Source organism: Musca autumnalis, unplaced genomic scaffold (assembly GCF_047663935.1).
Source record: "Musca autumnalis isolate F117 unplaced genomic scaffold, ASM4766393v1 scaffold_1, whole genome shotgun sequence".
Classification (NCBI taxonomy): domain Eukaryota; kingdom Metazoa; phylum Arthropoda; class Insecta; order Diptera; family Muscidae; genus Musca; species Musca autumnalis.
In genome coordinates, this window is record NW_027411644.1 from 37,965,393 (window position 1) to 37,989,171 (window position 23,779).

Below are 23,779 nucleotides of genomic sequence, written 5' to 3' on the forward strand. Positions count from 1 at the left end.
CTGCAAAAATCTACTAATTTTCACTATTTTTTCCGATAACATAAAGGAAAAATTGTTATCGCAGTAAAACTAAGTAGATTCTTGCAGTTTCTGTTAGAACTGTCGTCGTGATGTTGTCTTACATTTCCTGCATATCAAACAACTAAAACTTCTAAACAATTGGTATTATATGAAGTCCCAACCATCGAGATAAAAATAGAATCGGACTGCACACATTGCTATTTTAAAAGTTCCCTTGTCTGTTCTAAATCTGACATAGAATGAAATCAATCAAATCTCGCTTCTTGGAATTTGAAAAAAAGAGTCCGAAACGAAAAGGAACAAGAATCTGAAAATAAAGAAGAAACTACTTTTGGAAAGAAACAATTAAAAATAAATTAATTAAGCATAAATGGTATTTTCCATAAAAAGTCTCTCCTCCCCGTTCGTTACATTTTGTTCTTAGAGATCCCTAAAGCAAGCCGGGTTGTAGATCCCTACATATTTCCGTCACTAAACAAAAGAGTATAAATTACCAAAATGTTGTTTTAAAATAACAAAATTATAAAATAAAAGTAATTTACGAAATAAAAATACTTAAAGGAGTGCATTTGGAGTCCATGTCGAAATCTGAACTGGTGATGGGAAGATAATTGAAAAAACCTTTTGTAAGATGAAAGAATATCAGTTGCGGGGAACGGAGGAAGTAATCTTTTGCGTTGCAGCGGTGGTGATTACATTGCAATTTTGGATGTAAACTTTTGAAAAACTAAACTGATAAATTAATTGTAGTTATTTCATGAATTCGTTTGAATTAATAAAGAGTTTTGTTTTTCATGAAAACCATATTTCAATACAGCATTTCCATTTTCCAAACAATACGAAAATTTCATGCCAAGGGGTTGGTGAAAATGACATGCCAAAGCATTGGTTAAAATGACATGTCAAAGCATGGGTGAAAATGACGTGTCAAAGCATTGGTGAAAATGACATGTCAAATCATTGGTGGAAATGACATGCCAAAGCATTGGTGGAAATGACATGTCAACGCATTGGTTAAAATGACATGCTTAGGATCCAGAAAAGACCGTCATCTTTTGGGGTCCACGCTCATATAAAATTCATCGATGAAGATGCTAAAAAGATGACATGCTAGATCACTTGCACCCATGATTGAATGTCATCTTTGGCATCGAACATTTTGCTGGGTAGCTATGGAAATTGTTGCAAAACTCGACTACGCATAAAATAGCCGAGATGAGACGAATAGAGATGGTTGTGCTGGCCGGTCGGTTTTGTTGGTTCATTTGATAAGGTCGATTATGATCTGAGTCTGGGAGGTAGGAACGAAATGAACATTGTGCGAACATAAACAGAATAGCGGCTTATGCGGAGACATATGTACATGCATCCCTAGATATATAGCTACATAATTTACTAACGATTATGAATAGGCAAATATAATTGGTAATTTACGGAGGGTAGTATGAGTAAATGTTTAAGCGGATTAGGAAAATGAAGTTGGTTTAATGTTTAGGGGGATATCAACTGTATGAGGACTAATCGGGAATATATTTTTGTCATATTAACGTATAGGATACGGCTGAGTAGCTGAGGAAAAATTTTAACGTCTTAAAGGTATAGTCTTGGTAACGTGGTGTATCAATGATGATGTATTATTTTGAGATGATGATAAAGATATGCTAAACATATGGTAATGATCCCTATCATAACACTAAATTTATTATAGGTCATTCTAGATTCAGTGATTTATACTGAGTGGTAATATTTGAAAGCTTCTAAAACATTCTTCTTCCAAAATATTCAAAACTTTAACCACAACATTCGTAAACTTCCCCAAAAACTATTCTGTATCTCTCCCAAAAAATAACACAATTCAATTTATTAAAAAAAACTTCGAATATATCGTTGGTTATATAGTTTTAACAATACCGTAGAGATTTGATTATCAATTTAATTGAAAAGAAGAAAAAAATTTATATCAATATTGAGTTTTATTGCAGCATACAAAAAGGAGAAGACAGACCTCGTGTTTGAATTACATGGTAGAGTTGAACACGCACAACACACAACCATGCATATAATCATCTGTGAATACTAACACACAAATATTCTCTCAGATCTTCGTAATTACCCTGCCAGCAATTGGAAGTGAGTTTCGCACTCCCTCGCCTAAGAGGTCACTCCGGAGACACCCCAAGGAAGATCGTCGGTGAATTACACAAACAATTTCTATAGCCTTATTGTGATTACGTTTTATCGCGTATGCCGACACTTCGGAGTGACTTCTGAGTGACTTCCAAGGCGATTGTTTACATTTATTTAAGGATTTAACACATTTGAACAAATATAGTACATTTTCTATGTGATGATTATATGAAACGATGGTGCAGTGGTAAGCACCCTCGCTTTGCACTCTGAAGGTCCGGGTTCGCTTCCCAAGTCAGGCAAAAAAACATCACATTTTTAAAATGACAAAATTAATGTAGGCGGAAATTGCAAAGAATAATTTCTCTAAAATAGAAGAGAAATAAAAAATAAATAAAAATATAAAATATTAAAAAAATAAATAAAACTATAAAAATAAAAAAAAAATAATTAAAAATAAATAGAAAAAAAATATTTTTTTAATTTCTAGAACTATCGCGGAAATGATCATCTAGAAGTGTCGCTGGAGTGACTTCCAAGACGACACCCCGGCGTGGTTCATTTCTTCACAACGGAGGTCACTTCAGGGTGACTTCTGCGACTATCGCCGCGACTGTTTTCATCGCCCTGGGCGACACGCCTAAGTCACTTCCGCGATAGTTTTTGCTTGCAGGGTATTAACATATAAAAATAAACACATATACATGGTACGTTCATACATATAAATACATACATATTTTAGTATGTAAATAGTTGTAAGATAGTGTAATATGCTGTATTTATATCCCAGCTAGCATTTGGAAGTGAGTTACTCACTTCCTCTACCAAAAGTAATCGCATTCTGAACTTCTTTTCTATAAAAGAGCGATACTTTATCATTTTACAATAACAAATGTATTACTGTTCAAATTAGATCGATCTGCAAGAACTACATAGTGTCACAGAAGAAGATGAAAATTCTGCATTTGATTGTTTACACAAACAATTTACATTGTTTTACTATATCTTCTCGTGAGAGAGATACTGTGAGAGTTTTACAGCTATTCCAAGTATTTGCAAAGACCAACAACAAGAAAAAAAATCATTCTATTTAATATTTCAAGTGCGAAAGGTACGGGAAAGTGAAATTTCAAAAATATAATTAATAATTTAATATTTAAACATTAATAAATTGAAAAGTAAAAAAGTGCAGTGACTATATGATTGTGACTGATAATAAGCAGACAAATAATAATATGTATTGTGTATAATGTGAGTGATATTTAAATAAGAAAAAATAAATTTCATTTTCTTTATCATAGAGTGAATTTGAATATTAGAAAAAAAACAAAAAATCGAAAAAATTCCAAAAAGTCAAAAGTGCCAATAGTACTTATTACACTAATTCGACAGAGAAAATTAAAACAAATAAGTTTGCAGAAATAATGATAATATAATAGTGTTTTATGAATACTAAAATTACTAATATTTAATTTGACTTTTAAAATGTACACATTTTCGATTTTAATTTTTGTTTTATTTATTTATTTATTTATTTATTTATTTATTTATTTATTTATTTATTTATTTATTTATTTATTCATTTATTTATTTATTTATTTATTTATTTATTTATTTATTTATTTATTTATTTATTTATTTATTTATTTATTTATTTATTTATTTATTTATTTATTTATTTATTTATTTATTTATTTATTTATTTATTTATTTATTTATTTATTTATTTATTTATTTATTTATTTATTTATTTATTTATTTATTTATTTATTTATTTATTTATTTATTTATTTATTTATTTATTTATTTATTTATTTATTTATTTATTTATTTATTTATTTATTTATTTATTTATTTATTTATTTATTTATTTATTTATTTATTTATTTATTTATTTATTTATTTATTTATTTATTTATTTATTTATTTATTTATTTATTTATTTATTTATTTATTTATTTATTTATTTATTTATTTATTTATTTATTTATTTATTTATTTATTTATTTATTTATTTATTTATTTATTTATTTATTTATTTATTTATTTATTTATTTATTTATTTATTTATTTATTTATTTATTTATTTATTTATTTATTTATTTATTTATTTATTTATTTATTTATTTATTTATTTATTTATTTATTTATTTATTTATTTATTTATTTATTTATTTATTTATTTATTTATTTATTTATTTATTTATTTATTTATTTATTTATTTATTTATTTATTTATTTATTTATTTATTTATTTATTTATTTATTTATTTATTTATTTATTTATTTATTTATTTATTTATTTATTTATTTATTTATTTATTTATTTATTTATTTATTTATTTATTTATTTATTTATTTATTTATTTATTTATTTATTTATTTATTTATTTATTTATTTATTTATTTATTTATTTATTTATTTATTTATTTATTTATTTATTTATTTATTTATTTATTTATTTATTTATTTATTTATTTATTTATTTATTTATTTATTTATTTATTTATTTATTTATTTATTTATTTATTTATTTATTTATTTATTTATTTATTTATTTATTTATTTATTTATTTATTTATTTATTTATTTATTTATTTATTTATTTATTTATTTATTTATTTATTTATTTATTTATTTATTTATTTATTTATTTATTTATTTATTTATTTATTTATTTATTTATTTATTTATTTATTTATTTATTTATTTATTTATTTATTTATTTATTTATTTATTTATTTATTTATTTATTTATTTATTTATTTATTTATTTATTTATTTATTTATTTATTTATTTATTTATTTATTTATTTATTTATTTATTTATTTATTTATTTATTTATTTATTTATTTATTTATTTATTTATTTATTTATTTATTTATTTATTTATTTATTTATTTATTTATTTATTTATTTATTTATTTATTTATTTATTTATTTATTTATTTATTTATTTATTTATTTATTTATTTATTTATTTATTTATTTATTTATTTATTTATTTATTTATTTATTTATTTATTTATTTATTTATTTATTTATTTATTTATTTATTTATTTATTTATTTATTTATTTATTTATTTATTTATTTATTTATTTATTTATTTATTTATTTATTTATTTATTTATTTATTTATTTATTTATTTATTTATTTATTTATTTATTTATTTATTTATTTATTTATTTATTTATTTATTTATTTATTTATTTATTTATTTATTTATTTATTTATTTATTTATTTATTTATTTATTTATTTATTTATTTATTTATTTATTTATTTATTTATTTATTTATTTATTTATTTATTTATTTATTTATTTATTTATTTATTTATTTATTTATTTATTTATTTATTTATTTATTTATTTATTTATTTATTTATTTATTTATTTATTTATTTATTTATTTATTTATTTATTTATTTATTTATTTATTTATTTATTTATTTATTTATTTATTTATTTATTTATTTATTTATTTATTTATTTATTTATTTATTTATTTATTTATTTATTTATTTATTTATTTATTTATTTATTTATTTATTTATTTATTTATTTATTTATTTATTTATTTATTTATTTATTTATTTATTTATTTATTTATTTATTTATTTATTTATTTATTTATTTATTTATTTATTTATTTATTTATTTATTTATTTATTTATTTATTTATTTATTTATTTATTTATTTATTTATTTATTTATTTATTTATTTATTTATTTATTTATTTATTTATTTATTTATTTATTTATTTATTTATTTATTTATTTATTTATTTATTTATTTATTTATTTATTTATTTATTTATTTATTTATTTATTTATTTATTTATTTATTTATTTATTTATTTATTTATTTATTTATTTATTTATTTATTTATTTATTTATTTATTTATTTATTTATTTATTTATTTATTTATTTATTTATTTATTTATTTATTTATTTATTTATTTATTTATTTATTTATTTATTTATTTATTTATTTATTTATTTATTTATTTATTTATTTATTTATTTATTTATTTATTTATTTATTTATTTATTTATTTATTTATTTATTTATTTATTTATTTATTTATTTATTTATTTATTTATTTATTTATTTATTTATTTATTGGTCATTGCCACTATTTTATGGTAAAATATGCAATATCTTTCAAACAATGTACTTATTTGTCGCCTAAAGGTACTATATCCAACAAGCATTTTCTATCGCCCATTACCCGAAGCAGTCACTCCCGTGCGATAGAAACACACATCCGCGATATCGCATTCTAATTGATGTAGGCACACCGTTCGGGAAGAAATGAACCACGCACTCGTTTCCTCATAAATGTGTCTCATGCGTTGTCTTTGAAAGTATCGCTTTAGTCCAGAGTCGAGAGTCACGATGGCGATATTTTTATGAGGAAACGAATGCGTGGTTCATTTCTTCCCGTACGGTGTGCCTACATCAATTAGAATGCGATATCGCGGATGTGTGTTTCTATCGCCCGGGAGTGACTGCTTCGGGTAATAGGCGATAGAAAATGCTTGCTGGGCTCTCTCTTGAGCGTAGGTAAAGATGAACGGTTGTGTGTGTTTGGTTTACGTGTGGCTAACAATCCCAAAACAAGAGCGAATGGAACGAAGGAGTCAGTTTGATTTTGACTACCAAACACACCGTACATCGTTACGCACGCTCAAGTGTTAATAAGAAAAGAATTAATAAATAATAAGAACAACAAGCCAAGGTGTTTATTACAATTCATTTAGTCGCCGTCCTACAATATGTACAGTGTTGGTCACAGAATTAGCACACCCCTTTGGGGCAAAATGATTTCAGTCAGCTAAGAGTTTTGATAGGGCAAATTGAAAATTTTTCGTAAACAAAATCCTTTTCTATAATGTATTTAACACATTTAGTGATATAAGTGAATAGTATTATCAGTGGTTTTTTGAAAATAAAAGTTTTGTGAAGACGCCCAAATTATCAACGGGACATATAATTAGCACACCCTAAGATTTTTCAATTAAATTCAATTAATATACAAAAATTAATTTATATTGAAGTTAATTAATATTCAAACCGTATTGAACAAATCATTTTTTGAAAGAAAAAATAATTTATCACTCCGAAATCTCAAAGTATATCCCAATAGCGGACCATTTTTCGTAATGTACACTTAAACGTCAGAAAGTCGCCAAAACTTTAAAAACAAATGTACAATTGGATCTGAAATTATTGGAATTGTTAACCGATTACCGAAATTTAAATATAAAGTGCAAAAAATTTTCAAAAAGTGTTTAAGGTCGATGATTCATTCAAGAAAATTTCCGATTTGGAAGGGGTTTATAGAGAGAAGATCAATAAAATGCACACTTATGTGAAGAAGGATCAACTTATAACACCATTTGTTATTCGAAATTACACGTCAGAATAACACCAAAGACCTATCACTACAAAACTGTCAACAAAGCACTAGGTGAACACGTAGCACATGAGTATGTTTAAAGGTATAACCCCTTTCTAACAATAAAGGATTTTGAGGTTTGCTGAAATTGGTTAAAATCCATGAAAGCAGGCATATACTATTCAAGATAAAAGTTTTCTGGATTATTGATTTTAAATTTAATCGTTTTAAGCTCCGGGAAACATATTATCTTGCGTTCTCACTTGACTATCTCCCATTTGCTTTATGTTTAGAAAATTATTGAAATTTGCGTAGGTCCCATAGAGATGAACATAGGTCTATCGTGGCATACATCACGACATATCGGTAAAATTCAGTCCAGATGCATAAGTATTTAAAAAACCAATACCTCAAAGAATCATATTACAGTTTTTTAATGAAATTTTTTTTGTCAAACGGACTTTACAGATGCACACTGCTGGTGGGTACATCCTACTATTAGCAAATTTACAAAGATTAACAAGAATATGATGTTTCTATGAACTACTTGCCTCAATGAATTTGTTTACATGTGAAAAAAATCGATAAAAAACACTAAAAAAACTGAAATTTCCATCAGTCCTTGGGACCCAAGGTGTACCCCATATAATTCCCCTCTGACACTGAAAATTTGGAGACTGGTGGGGAGTATAACTAACATACTGGAACTTATTCCCAAACGAAATGGATTTAAAACTGAATATGGACGAAAATATTGAAACTATTCACAAATTTTAGTGATTCTTTTAAGGTGTGTCCCGTGAATTTAGGACATGTTTTACATTTTGGGAGGTTATTCAAATTGACAGTTATGTTTCAGTTTCTGTATTGCGTTGTATTCTTTAAGCATACTACTGAGAATATATTAGTACAAATACTTTATTAAATACAACTACTTTTGAAGGTCTTTTTAGGCAAAATAAATGTTGGTAGTGGGGTGTGCTAATTATGTGACCAACACTGTATATGTATATTATAAATTATTTTATCTGTAATAGAGTCAATACCATTTCATATACTGTTCAGTTATAGATAGACTCGTTTTATATACTTCCCTCTTGGTGGTTACAGAAATAACAATCACTTTTTTCTTCTGTGTATGTATGCGTATGTGTAATACGTATACGTAACTATGCAAATATGAGTATGTACATATAGATGCGAACGGCTTTGTTTATGGATAGGTTACAGTAGGCAAAACTGGTTCTTATAGTGATTTTTTTTTTTTTTTTTTTTTTTTTTTTTTTTTTGAAAAAAATGCGACCTATGTAAAAGGCTCCACCACCAAAAATATGCGAGTTTATTACGGTCCTTGAAAAAATATTGTTAAAAAATCCATGCATGTTGATCTTCTGGCTCTTAAAAAATATTGTACAAAGATCAACTCATTAAGATCTACTGGACCTGGAATAAAGGTTCTTAAAAAATCCACACATTTTATCTACTGGCCCTTAAAAATATTCTTAAAATATCCACGCATTTTGATCTGCTTGCCCTTGAAAAATATTCTTAAAAAATTCACGTATGTTTGCCTTTTGGACCTTGAAAAAATATTGTTAAAATATTTAATAAAAAAATCTACGCATGTTAGTCTGCTGGCACCTAAAAAAATATTTTTAAAAATATCCATGCGTGTTGGAATGCTGGACCTTAAAATTGTTTTTAACAAATCCACGCATGTTGGTCTGCTGGTTCTTGAAATAATATCCTTAAAAAATCCACATTTATAGTTCTCTCTGTAGCTCCAAAATTTCTGTAAAAATGCTAGGATTTTAGCCTTCTTTTCTAACAGCAACAATTCTTTCATAAATCCACGTTTATAGTCCTCTTTAGTAGTTTCCAAAGTTATTTAAAAAAATTCACTCTTATCTCCTAAGTACTTCCAAGACTGTACAAAAGTTAAAAACCCATGTTTGTAGCTCTCTTTAATAGTTTTAAAAGTTATTTAAGGACTCCACGTTTATAGTTCTCTTTTTAAGCTGTAAACATATTTTAAAATCCTTAATTTTAGTCCCCATTGGTAGCTCCAAAAATTCTTTTAAAAACTTGAATTTTTGTACTCTTTGGTAGCTCCAAAAATTATGTAATACATCATCATCTATATTAGTCCTTTTTGGTAACTTCATCAATTTAGTAAAACTCCCCTAAAAATATATTGTTTATGGCCTGTTTTGTGGCTACTAAAAGTCTCTTTTATAACCATCGTTGGTTGGTCCCGTACGTTAAAAAACAAGTAAAAGGGGGGTATAGCCGGATGGGGCCTATCATGTGTTACCCTACACCACTTCCCCTGGGCACTTGTTTTCCGCGGAATTTATTTATATAATTGCAAGGTCTCCCTTGCTCTTTCGGGGATGTTGTGGGAATGTATGTATGTATGTGTGATTGCGACACGTTAAATATTATTTTCATTATTTCGTAATGGACAGGCGGACCATTTTGGCTACATATACATATATATATTTTATATCCTCAGCATTTATGCTAACGAGGGTATATTCACTTTCATACTGGCAAAATGTGCCTCATCGAAATAATGGTTTTAGACCTCAAGTATGTTTGGACGAAATGTATTTCAGACAATTTGGAGTCGATTGAGCAATGTCCGTCCGTCTGTCTGTCTGGCTGGCTGGAGCGCACGATAACACTCGAACGGATCAACCGATTCGGTCCAAAATTTGGCTTTCGTAATATTTTGTCCAAACTTAGTTTAAGTTCGAAGATGGGATATATCGGTTAACTCCTTCCGGTACCTCCCCCACAAAAGTTCGAAAATGTTCGGAAAATTTGTACGTACGATAACTCTTGAAGGAAGTAACCGATTCGGTCCATAATTTGCAACTCATGAAATGTCTACCAGACTTAGATGTGGTTCTAATATGTACTCAATCGGTCCACTCCTTCGGGTACCTCTCACACAAAATTTCGGATTAGTTCAGTTTAGGACCTGCTCTCGAATCGCTTCGATTTTTGTTTTAGCAACTTGTATTCACTGCCCCCCATACGACGGTACAAGTTTCATCAGGGGCAAGTCCATACTTCCTGAGAAAATAGCCTGAAAGTTGCACAATACCGCTATGACACCGTGTGAGGTGGTTGGTGCGCAAAATAACTCTCGAACGGATCTGCCGATTGGGTCCAAAATTTGGTCTTAGTAATATTTTGTCCAAACATAGTTTAAGTTCGAAGATAAGTCATATCGGTCCACTCCTTCAGGTACCTCCCCCACAAAATTTCAAAAATGTTCGGAAAAATTGTTCGTACGGTAACTTTTGAAGGGAGTGGCCGAAATGGTCCATACTTTACATATCCTAATATATCTACCAGATATAGACCAAGTTCAAATATGGACTATATTTGTCCACTTCATCCAGTACCTCCCAAACAAAATTTCGGATAAGTTCACTTTAAGGCTTGCTATCGAATCATTTTGATTTTTGTTGAAGCAACTCCTATAAAGTATATATATTCTTGATCAGGGTAAAATTCTGAGTCGATCTGTGCACGTCCGTCCGTCCGTCCGTCTGTGGTAATCACTCTAGCATCCACAAAAATGGAGGTAGAAACATGAAATTTTGGGAAAATGCGTCTTTTGTTTGCATATAACGGTACCCCTCGATTTACGGTATTTTGCCGTTTTTAGAAAAAAATTTCAGACCGATTTAGCTATAATTTGACATTTAGGGTGCTTAAGTGGCAATAAACTTATATAACAAAAGTTGTAGACATAGGTCCACGTTTTGGTATAGCCCCCATATAACTGTACCCCCCGATTTACGGTATTTTGACGTTTTTAGCTACGTTTTCAGACCGATTTAGCTATAATTTAACATTCAGGGCCTTTAAGCGTCACTAAACTTATATAAAAAAAACTTGCGGACATAGGTCCACGTTTTGGTATAGCCCCCATATAACGGTACCCCCCGATTTACGGTATTTTGACGTTTTTAGCTACATTTTCAGACCGATTTATCTATAAATTGACATTTAGGGTTCTTAAGTATCAATAAACGTATATTACAAAACTAGTGGACGTAGATCAATGTTTTGGAATAGCCCCCATATAAGGTTACCGCCCGATTTCAGGTATTTTGACGATTTAAGTTGCATTTCTAGACCGAATTAGCTATAATTTGATATTTAGGGTTCTTAGTGACCAAAAAACTTATATTCGAAATAATTATGAACGTACATAGGTCCATGTTTTGGTATAGCCCCATATAACGGTACCTCGGTATAACGGATTTCGGTATCCCCATATAACGGATTTTCGATATTTTGAGAATTTTACCTACAACTTTTAACCGAATTATCTGTAATTTGAACATTTGACATTTGAAATTTTTAGTGGTCACCACACCTCTCCACCAAAAATTGTCAAGAAAGGTCGATGTATTGATAAAGCTCCCATATAAAAGTACCTCCCGATTTTCAGTAATTTGATGATTTTAGCTACAATATTAAACCGAACTAGCAGTAATTTGACATTTGAAGTTCTTAGTGGTCACAACACCTCTCCATAAAAAATGTCAACATAGGTCCATATTCGGATATAGCTCCCATATAACGGTACCTCCCAATTATCTGTTATTGGCAATTTTAGCTACAACCGAACTAACTGTAATTTGACATTTGAAGGTTGTAGTGGTCACCACACATCTGCATCAACAACATAGCCCCAATATAACGATACTTCCCGATTTTCGGTACTTTGAGGATTTTACTTAAAATGTTTAACCACGTAGGTCCATGTTTTGGTATAGCCCCAAAACAAACCTCCCGATTTTCCGTAACTTAGCTTTATTTTTTGGACGAACTTTCTGTAATTTGAAATTTAAAAGCCAGCAAAAATTCTGCAACAAAAATTGTTAATTTAAGTTCATATTTTCGTATAGCTCACATACCTCCAAACTAGCTGTTAATGACATTTGAAGTTCCCAAGTTATGTACCTATTTTCGGTATTTTGAGGATTCTAGCTACAATTTTTAACCGAATTAGGAGTTACCTATATAACGGTACCTCTTAATTTCTCGCCCACCAAAAATGTCAACATACATAGGCACCATAAAAAGGGCCTCCCGAATGAAGCATTTTATGTACATTATCTGACATTTTAACGTACCCACTTAAAGTTGGGGACAGGAATGAAAACTAATTATTCCATTTTAGTTCAGAATATTTTATGGTGGAGGGCCGAACTTAACGTTTTTTTACTTGTTACTTGTTTTTTTTTTTCAAAAAACTAAAAATTTATATTAAGAAAAAAAAAATACCAAACGCATTTAGAAATAGCTTTTGATGCTTTATCGGATTCGATTTTTGCGAAATTTGGAACGTAAATGTAGTTCTTTATAAACAAACCAAAACTATAAAGGAAAACAAACTTATATGTCACGGTTTGTCTAAACCAACTTTAAATGGAAGGTGCTTGCACCTAGGATGTTTTTGCTGAAACTAAAACTACACGCACGAACGCAATTTTTTAGTGTTTTTTTAGGTTTTAACAATTTTGCTTAGAAATCGCAAGTCGCATTGAAATGGGATTGTAGCAGTGAAAATTCTGTACAAGATTGACTTTTATGATTTTTTGCTAGGTTTTACCATTTTTGAGATATACAAGTTGAAATTGAGAAAATGAACTGCCTGTATCGCCTCCTTACAAAACAGTATCATGCACGGTGCGCCTTAACTAACGATAAATGAAACCGCTTTCACCTAGGAAGTTTTCGCAGATTCTAAAACAGCAATGTCTATTCGGGTCTGAACCTGACCTCCGTACAAAATGCGATCCATAATTGCGGCCGGTAGTGTGACTACAATTTTTAATGGACGGACTGACGGACACACATCTCAAAATCGCTTTATCTCGTCGATGATTTGTGGTATAGCACATGGGTGTCTACGACGAATATTTCCCGGTGTTATATGCATTTTTCGAAAAAGAAACTTATAACATTCTTTCCACATTGCGGTATAGGGTATAAAAAAAAAATCCAGCCGTGGATTGTTCTTAAAATTCCTTAAAAGAAATCCACTGTGCAACAAGATTAAATTTAATTCACACTAAACCATTATGGTATATACATATATGGCAAAAACCAAAAATCCTTTGCAATTCCATTTAAAAAAATTAAATAACTTTTTTGCGAGCAAATCTACAATTTTCGGCAAAGGGGTTAAGAAAAAAATGCTAGTTTCAAATCTGTTCGCGTTCACAAAATTGGAAAATGCGCCCAAAAGTTATAGCGGTTTCTATTCTCATATAAAAAAAATATTTAAAAAAAAACTTATTTGTTGTTATGAGAAAATATATGCATAAATCGTTAACATCCTTCCATATCTATTCGTAGATGCTTAAATAGTTATTAAATTTATTATTATTTTCGCGGAAAATCAACAAATAATTTTGAAGTAAATCCAAATTATTCTTTCCCAGAGTCCGTACAAAGCCTCGAAAAATAAATTTAAAAATATATGCGAATCTAGACAATGCGTCGGAAAATATGATACACAATTTATAGATATTGGGTATATAAATTGCATATTATTGCAACAACAAAAGAGAAAAACTTATTGTTGGAAAATATTGTTGCAGATATATTTTTTGGTTTGATTCGAAAAACTAGAAAAAAAATATTTGGGAGGTTTCCAACTATTTCGATAAAATCCCATACAATAATTAATTCGAACTGCTAAAACTTCTTCAAGTAATATGGTACACCATCGCGAAAGTTTAGTTGCTTACTGTGATAACTTATACGGATGGGAAATTAAGAGTAATATTGAAATTACAATCATTCAAAAAATGTGGAAATTAAAAAGCCTATTATTCGCGAATTAGTTAAAATCGGTTGATGCGCATCCGTTTTTGGATACAATCTCTTTCAATATTTATGCATATTTCGATGTTTCACTCAGCGGCCAAAGTTGCATCACACAATGCAAAAAACCTTAAAGTGGGTACAAATCCCGCAATTTGCATACGATTTTGATGCGCATCCGGTTTCATTAGCGCCCATCAAAAATACGTCAATATACACCTATTTCAAATCGATTCTACAAGAACCGCGTATGTGCCTCCACATTCTATTTTTGGTAAAAAACCCATATACTAGCGAATCTCTGTAATTTATGACACGCGTTTTCGCACATATTATAATCGTGTATAAAGGATCCCATTTATTTAAAAAATGTTAAAGAAAATCGCGGTTTAATACGCCGATTTGTCAAAATAAAATGTTGCTGATTTTCGTATTTCCAAGGTATCTATATCCGCGGTTTTAGTGGATGGATTCGCGGAAGGTCTCATTAGATCCGTCGCGAAAGAAAAACTAAATTCACGCGGGGTACAAAGAAAATTGAATGCCACTTGTAAATTTTAAACGCAAAAAATAGGTTTTTGAAAAAAATTCACGCATCAAATATTGGCCTTTAGACTCCAATTACTAGGATGCTGTAAGGAGCACACTAATGAGATATGCATTAAACGACGTAAAATCACGAGTTCTATAATCCTATTATGAGTATTGAATATTATCTTGTTGCGCGTCCGAATTATTAAAAATATTCAAACAACCCTTAAATTCCCGCTTCAAAATGTCAGTATCAACTTTAGGTGGATGCAGTGGATGTATCGAAAAATTATACATTCCCAGCAAAATAAATTGGAAGTAGTGCAATGTGGACTAGTTCTGTCACGGCATGTTTTGATGCAGTTCAAACGGAGTTGTGAAAAAGGCACTCCAGTCCTCACATTTTAACTGCATTTGGATGCAATCCAAAGAATCACATCCACTTGTCACATTTTAACAACATCCGGATGGAGTTCAGCGGAGTCGTGAAAAAGGCACTCCAATTCCTCACAATTTAACAGCATCCGGATGCAGTCCAAACGGAGTCGTGAAAAAGGCACTTCGTTCGCTACATATTATTAGCAGTTGTTAGAGATCCCTACATGTACATAAATCAGTTTGTACATCTCTACAGGCTGCGACATAAATTTTCCAATAAGAGATAAGCGTGTTAATATTTTCAAACATTTGTTAATACAAACTGAATAATATTTCATTTGTGAACATTTTTCCGGTAACTCAAGAGAAGAAAATTTCCGAATGGAGTGCTGTCGAAATCTTAACTGGTGATGGGAAGACAACCCATTTAGCAAATGAAACAAATACTGTTCAGCTTAGAACAAATGGAGAGCGGAGGAAACACGCATGTTTACGATTGAATTCAATGGAGAATTTTCATAATTTGTGTTAATGTAATAAAATTCTTAATATTTTTGTTTTACACAAATAATGCATTTTATTTGTTCTGGCATATTTTGTAATGGCTTGCACAATTTTCGCAGAATGCCTGTATCAAAACACGTGCTTTGGACTGCCTCCTATTCTACCCCAAAGGGTTAGTTAAAATGCAATGCCAAAGGGTCAGTTAAAATGTAGTGCCAGAGGGTCAGTTAAAATGCAGTGCAATGGAGTGACTCTTTCCGTAGTCACGGAATCATGAGTGAAAATGCATAATTTGATGCACTTCCAGATCACTTGTACATATCATTTAACTGCCTCTTTGGAGGCAAACTTTTTGCTGGGTTAGTATCATATTGCCCACGAATGAATGTAAGGTTAAGCCAGAAATCGGAAGAGAGCAAAACTTGTTGGCTTCAACCCATTTTTACCTATTTTTCTACATTGATGCCAACACAGCTTCCACGTAAATTAATTTTAATAGTCGACCTTATGGGATTCTTCCTAAAACACTACATTTTGAAGAATTTCAATCATACTATATATAATATGTTAACAGTTCGCGAATTTTGAATGGGTGAAACTCGGATTCATCGATTGTAAAACATTTTTGGTTTTTGCCATATGTATCTGGGTGAGCATACTAGTCCTTCGCCTTGTTTGTTTTGCTTTTGTTATGCACGAGTTAATATTACGTCAAAGCATCGGCAGTGGCAATCGGGTAGTCCAATATGAAGCAAGCAAACAAGACCAAAAAAAGGACGACAGAATTGAAATTAAATTCCGAATAGAGTAAACGCAAAAAAGCAACACTCACACACCAGGACATACACTCTTCAACACAGGATCTGTGTGAAAAAAGGCAGTAAAAGCAGCAAGCAATCGTTTAAATTTAATTTTTATCTGTTTTGTTTGGTCTTAATTTAATTAAAGGTTCATTACTGTTTTAAATGCGATGAGAGTGCGGTGATTGTTGTTGCTACTGTATGGTTGCAATGACGACACAACAACGTTGCTTGACGGATATGTATACAAGTGGTAGGTTGATGTTTTTCTGGTGCCATCAAACATAGCGCAACGTAGCCAACAACACAACATAAGAGGGAAGTAATAAATGCAATGCAATTGTTGTTAAACACCATATAAAAAAGTAACAACACTAACAAGACACATATTACCTAAGAGAATCACTTGAGGGACCGAGGTTTCCGAAGTTTCAACTAAAATGTCGAATATGAAATTAAAATTCTAGGAATTGTTTTTATTGTACATGAAGGAATATTCTCAAAGAAAACTAAATTTGAACAGCTGGGGAAGTTTTTTTTTAATTTTTAAAAAGTCTAACCTCAATCGTTTATGATCCCAGAATAATAAAACACTTTCCAACCAATCTCTGGTCAAAAAACTACCAAAAGTGGTAATGTAGTTTTTCACACAAACCCACAATGCACTTGACACCTAGACCAAACACACCCTACACTGGCTTTTTATGCTTAACAACCTGACCACACAAGAAGAAGCAGCAACATGATTCATTCATTTATTGTTTTCATCCTTGCACTTGCCCATTAGAAGTGGAGTTCTAAAGCATTTCTAGATGTGGTCACCCCAGTATCACTGTGTGCTGTGTATGGACCCGCAGGAACTTTTCTGAATGGTCTTTCTTGTTGGTTGTCTGACATGCTGGATACCTGTCTGTCTGATTACGGATAGTGTTTACAGGTAAATGAAGCATAAAATTGTTCATTTGTTTGCGTGAGTTCTTCTAATTAACAGCTGGACGAATGAAAACAACTTAGAAATAAGGAGTAAGAACAACAATGCTAAAACAAAATTACCAAGAACAAAGTGATTTAATATCATGTTGTTGACATTGCTTTACATTTTACATCCGTTTCTGATCGTAATAGCCAGCGAATAAAGCGCGTACAGACAGAGATGCGCCTTAGCCAGATAAGAAGCGAAAGAAGAGGAAAACCTAACAACAACGACGACAGCAAGCTGTAAACAGCGAAACAACACTGTAAGGAACCACCAGCATGGCAGACAGCCGTGATGTGCAACGGCTATAAAGGATAACATTAGTAAATCTAACAAACGCCAAACAATCACAGGACTCGGATGGTCAACATTTTCAACTAGCTGACTATTTGCCTGAGGCACAGTGGGGAAATACACATTTTAAAGGTGTTACAGGGATAAATCGTAGCTTTTTGGAATAAAATTTTCAAGGCCTTTCGAGGCCATAACAGTAGAAGTGTAATACCTATAATCTTCGCTTTTTTATACCCTCCACCATATGGAGGGTATAAATAAATTTGTCATTCCGTTTGTAACACATCGAAATATTCGTCGGAGACCCTATAAAGTAGATATATTATTGATCAGCATACAATTCTATGTCGATTTAACCATGTCCGTCTGTCCGTCTGTCTGTTGAAATCAAGATACAGCTCGCAATTTTGAAGATAGAGAGTCAATATTTGTTACAGAAGTTTCTATTACTTGTAGGATGGTTGGTATTGAAAATGGATATATCGGTCCACGTTTTGATATAGCCCCCATAGAACGGTTCCTCCCGATATTCGGTATTTTGAAGGTTTAGCTTCATTATCCCACCAAAATGGTTGAAATTTGGTATTTAATTATCGTTGGGTGTATAAAACTTTCCACATGAAATTTGTTGGTATAGGTTCACGCCTTCATATAGCCCCCATAGAACGGTTCCTCCCGATATTCGGTATTTTGAAGGTTTTAGCTTCATTATCCCACCAAAATGGTTGAAATTTGTTAATTAGTCTTCCTTGAGGATATAAAACGTTCCACCTGAAATTTGTTGGTATAGGTCCACGCCTTTATACAGCCCCATTTCCGACTGAAATTCGTCAGAATAAGTGCACGTTTTGATATAGCCTCCTAGAACAATACCTCCTGATTTTCGTTATTCTGAAGGTCGTGACGTCAATATCCCACAGAAATGACTGAAATTGGTATTTTGTCTTCTTCATAAACGAAAGGAAACTAATTGTTCCATTTTAATTCAATACAACTCGCGGTGGAGGGTATAACTAGTTAACTTAACGCCGTTCTTACTTGTTAGGAAGATATTTTTATACCCTCATCACTTAGGCTAACGAGAGTACCAGGGACGTACAAACGGAGGGTGGGGGGAGCAGGGGACACACCATGCCATGTCCGTCCATCTGTCTGTCTGGCTGGAGCGCACGATAACTCTCGATCGAATCAACCGATTTCGTCCAAAATGTAGTGGCTGGAGGGCTCGAACCGAATACTGCGTTCGTTAACACTTTAGATATTGTAATATTTCTTCGAATATTACATGAAATTCGCAGGTGGTGCTTATAGGTCCACTCCTTCCGGTACCTCTCCCATAAAAGTTCGAAAATGTTCGCGCGTTTTCTCATAGACGTAGCAACCGATTTCGTCCAATGTTTGGATATTTAAATATTGTCGAAACTTACTTTATGTTCAAATTTGGGCCATATCTGTCCAATCCTTGTGGTACCACCCACACAAATGTTCAACATTTTTGTGTGGTTCGAGGATCCTTTGGACATTTTTACCAACGTTTTTCCTAGTGGCCCTGTTTACAGCGATATTATGTTTTTCGTAGGCTAGTGTGATAAAAAAGCCCTATCTATCGATATCCCCGCAAATTTTTGAGCTTTAATCCTATCCTAAATTTTGTTGGTTCATACGCCCAAAATTTTGAAACCCCCCTAAATCCATAAGTTTTTTTTTTGTTTTTTGGGAAAAAAATATTTCAATCCACACAGGCTGAGTGTATATCTCTGTAGGCAAAGCCGACTGATACTTTTTTACTTGTTTGCCACAAAAGTTATAAATTTTCATAAGTTTGCCTCCGCTATGCCGACAGAAGTTAATCTTTGGGCATAGTCCTTGGAATGATTTTAATATCATAGAGTCCATAAAGATCTTTTCATATAATTAAGGTAGAAATACGCCGGAACAATAACTATTGGGTTATCACATAGAGGTTTTTCGATTCAACATATTTTGTCAGGGCTTAGCTAAAATTTTGCCGAGCTATTTTCGGAGATATTTTTCGACCTTGTTTTTGCAAAGCCCAAATATGGGTTTCGTAGTCTCAAACAGTACTGCAAGTAGAATTCGTAGTCTATGAGTCGTAGTTTGTATCGCACGACTCCTGATTAAAATGTTTTCTTTCTTAATGGAATTTTCTGAATTTTTTAGTTAACTTGCTCGGACTCTGTCACTTCTGGTAAAATAGTAAAGTTTTGGTGTTTTATATTTTATTAAAGAATATAATTTTCTTACAATATACAGCCAGTTTTGAAACAAAAGATCCGAAAACGATTTTGGTTTGAAAATATTCGATACAAGTTCAATCTGCACTCATGGGTTAGAGTTATCCTTCTTTTTGGAGGTATTTATTTCAATTAATTAATAAATGGCATACCAAAACATTAAAATATTTTCGAGATAGATCTTCTTATCAGAACCAGTCAAAAATATGTCCAATTTAAAACTTAATAAGGTGAAAATATTAAAAATCTTTTTTAATGGGACTGATGTTAGTTTGCGATATATGTATATGAACTTTAAAGAAGAAGAAAAGGCGTTATGTTCGGGCCGAACTGTTTATATCATTCACAACTTTAAAACCCTGTATATCTCTGATATTTTGATTTTAATCTTCAATTCTAAACATCCAAGGACTAATATACTCTGTTCCAAATTTCAAACTTGTATCTAAAATATAGTGAACTCTCTATATTGAATTTATATACTTTGTGTCAATATTGCATATAAAATCAACTAGAAACCTTTAAAATATATTTAAGTAACGCTACACAACATTTTTAAATTTCATGATTTTTGGTCAAGGTGGGCCCCTCCCCGAAATGAGATCTTGCGTGCGTCCCTAGAGAGTACATTTACTTTGTAAAGGGTGTTTTTTAAGCTAGATAGAACTTTAAATTGTAAAAAGTAACACAAAAAATTAAATTTTGATGCAACTTTTTTTTATTTGTTTCAGTATACTCTGACAAATCATCATGAATAGACTCACGCTTGAACAACGCTACGAAATTATCCAAATTTACTTTGAAAATCAGTCGTCGATTCGCGCAACTTATAGACGACTTCGTCATTTGTATGGCGTACATAATCGTCCATCTGAACAAGCCATTCGTCGAACTGTGGATAGATTTCGTACCACATACTCTCTAGAGGATGCAATAACACCAGCACGTCGAAGGAATGTGCGTACTGAAGACAATATCGCCGCTGTAAACGAAAGTGTGGAAGAAAATCCAAATTTATCGATTCGTCGTCGGTCGCAGGAATTGGGGCTCTGTCCGTCCACTACGTGGAACATTTTGCGAAACACCTCGGCCTACACCCGTATAAGATCCAGCTGGTGCAGGAATTGAAGCCACGAGACCATTATATGCGTCGTTCTTTCGCCGATTGGGCTCTAGAGCAGTTGGCAAATGACCCGTTGTTTTATCGCAAAATTGTGTTCAGCGATGAGGCGCATTTTTGGCTTAACGGGTTTGTTAATAAGCAAAATTGCCGCATATGGAGTGAGACTAATCCACAAGAGACCCTACAGACTCCATTACATCCAGAAAAATTCACCGTATGGTGCGGTTTTCACGCTGGTGGCATCATCGGACCTTATTTCTTCAAAAATGAGGCCGGAGCTCGCGTTACGGTCAATGGAGATCGTTATCGCACCATGATCAATGATTTTTTGTTTGAAAATATGGATGACATTGATCCGGAGGAGATGTGGTTTCAACAGGATGGCGCTACGTGCCATACGGCGAACGCAACCATCGACTTATTGAAATCAAAATTTGGCGATAAGTTGATTTCGAGAAGTGGACCTGTCAATTGGCCTCCAAAGTCGTGCGATTTGACACCTCTCGATTATTTCCTGTGGGGCTACGTGAAGTCACTGGTTTATGCTGATAAACCAGCAACAATTGATGCCTTGGAGGCCAGAATTGTTAGTGTTATTCGTGACATACGGCCAGCAGTGCTCGAAAAAGTGGCCAAAAATTGGACGTCCAGAATGCACTTCGTCAAGAACAGCCGCGGTGCCCATATGCCCGAAATCATTTTCAAATGTTAATGTCACGTATTGATCTTTCGAATAAAAAAAAAATTTTGATTACAATTTAATTTTTTGTGTTATTTTTTACAATTTCAAGTTCTATCGGGCTTAAAAAAACACCCTTTACATGTACCTTGAAAATGTGTCGAATGGAAATAATTGTTTTATACCCAAAGTATGTTTGAATGAAATTGTTTCAGAAAATTAGGGGTCTATTTAGTCCTGTCCATCCCTTTTCAGTCTGGCTGTTTGGTGCGCACGAAGGGATCCTAACATTACACCTCGTAGGGATCGTAACATTACACCTCGTAGGGATCCTAACATTACACCTCGAAGGCAGTAATTTAACACGTTGACTGCCAAGGCCATTTTCAGAAAACTGGCCAAAAATGACATTTTGATTTTTTCACATTATATTACTAAAAACTCTATTTCTAGATCATTGGTATCATTAAAACTCAAAAATGATGTTTTTTAAAGGAAAGGAAGGACCTACGAGTTATCTCGTAGTTGGTTTCTGGGAAAGAACTCGCTACGAATTATCTCGTAGTTGGATTCTGGGAAAGAACTCGCTACGAATTATCTCGTAGTTGGCTTCTGGGAAAGAGAATTATCTCGTAGTCGCTATGCAGAAGCTTCCTGGAAGGGAAACGTGTTAACTATTTCTTCCAGGCATACATCCGTCGGTTACCTACCACAGGATATGTCTCGGATCGTTTTGACATTTTTTGCACGGGTCAACCTTGAAGCTCTTTTATGACGGCATGCTTCTTGAAATAATGGCACAAAAGGTCTAACAGACTGCGGACATCAACTAAAGTGATGGAAGAGCACGATAACATACGTATCGAGTAACCGAATAGGTCGAAATTAGGCACATCATAAAATATCATCTAAACGTACATCATGGTCAATCAAAACAAGTGAGCCAAGGCTATAGTCGGGTCGGGACCGACTATGTGATACCCTACACCACTTCCCCTGTGCATAAGCTTTTGACTGGTAAAATTCAAAATATTAAAATTGGGATAGTTTAGCGCCTTTGCTCTGAATGTCTTCATTAATACAGGTCAATTTTATTGAAACGCGTTTAAGTGCATCGTCAGAATAACTCAAATGGGACCCCTATTAACACCCAATATTTCGTGACGATCCAATCAAAATTACGACGTGTAGCGTAATTACAAAAAATTAAAAAATAGGACGTATTACCGACTATTGCTATATCTCCGTTATTTGGTCACATACGCCAACATGCTTTACATCATTGTAAAAATGGGATTTTCTACTTTCATAGTCGGACTTTGTTTTTGGAAGGTCCCCAACCAAAGCTGTCATATTCGTCATTATTATTAAAATCGCAAAAATGAGAAGTTGTGTTTTAATAGCGGCTATTGCGATATCTTCATTGTTTTACCACCTACGACAACCTACGTTACATCATTGCAAAGGTGATATTTTCTACTTTTATTAGCAGATATTCGGTTTGGAAAAAAATTTTCTTTTTCTCCAAAAAAGTTTTTTGCCCATTCCTACCCCTAAATATTATCCGACCATCACCAAAATAAATAGGCTTCTTCCCCTGCGGCACCTTCATCAACACCCAAAATTTGGTGACGATCCGATCAAAATTACGACCTGTAGCGTGATTTCTTTAAAAGTGGAAAAATGGGATGTATTACCGACTATTGTGATATCTCCGTTTATTGGCCACCTACGCTTACCTACTTTGCATCATTGTAAAGACAGGATTTTCTACTTTCATAGCCAGGTTTTGCTCTTGGAATGTATCCAACAAAAGATGTG

General features: G+C 31.4%; 1 long non-coding RNA gene across 1 annotated transcript; it reads left to right on the forward strand.

Moving 5' to 3' along the window:
* Positions 1–214: 214 nt before the first annotated feature.
* Positions 215–827, forward strand: LOC141390486 (uncharacterized). The gene is made up of 2 exons (XR_012409377.1): positions 215–521; positions 583–827. It is a non-coding gene; the product is annotated as an uncharacterized lncRNA (long non-coding RNA).
* Positions 828–23,779: the final 22,952 nt, after the last annotated feature.